At 38.0% G+C, this 321-nt stretch overlaps 1 protein-coding gene across 1 annotated transcript in view; it reads left to right on the top strand.

The window, feature by feature from the left end:
* Positions 1 to 321, top strand: part of LOC119589218 — a 6,753-nt gene that overhangs the window by 384 nt on the left and 6,048 nt on the right. The window lies entirely within an intron of this gene.

Raw genomic sequence — 321 nt, 5'->3', positions numbered from 1 at the left:
AGATAAATAGTAAATACACAAATAGATGTATATAGTCATATAGAAGTACAAATATGTGCATGTCCGTGTATACATCTAGTTCTAAAATACTATGGAGCAGGGATAATGAAGAAAAGAGGATGTTGCCTATCCGTGACATCGCGTCCATTTCGCAAGGGGGTATAATGCACGTGGTCGAATTTCCGCTTGCATAGTGCGTTGCGGTTCGTTTAGGAAGGAGTGTTGAAATCTACAGCAAAAATAAATCGGTGTGTGGAATATACCGCGAATTTGGTACTGGACTTTTAAAACTTATCTGTGAAATTCTGGAATTTTGACAAC

This window comes from Penaeus monodon, chromosome 25 (genome assembly GCF_015228065.2).
Source record: "Penaeus monodon isolate SGIC_2016 chromosome 25, NSTDA_Pmon_1, whole genome shotgun sequence".
In the NCBI taxonomy this organism is placed as follows: Eukaryota; Metazoa; Arthropoda; class Malacostraca; order Decapoda; family Penaeidae; genus Penaeus; species Penaeus monodon.
Note: the sequence above shows the minus strand (reverse complement) of the source record. Positions and strands in the feature narration are given on the sequence as shown.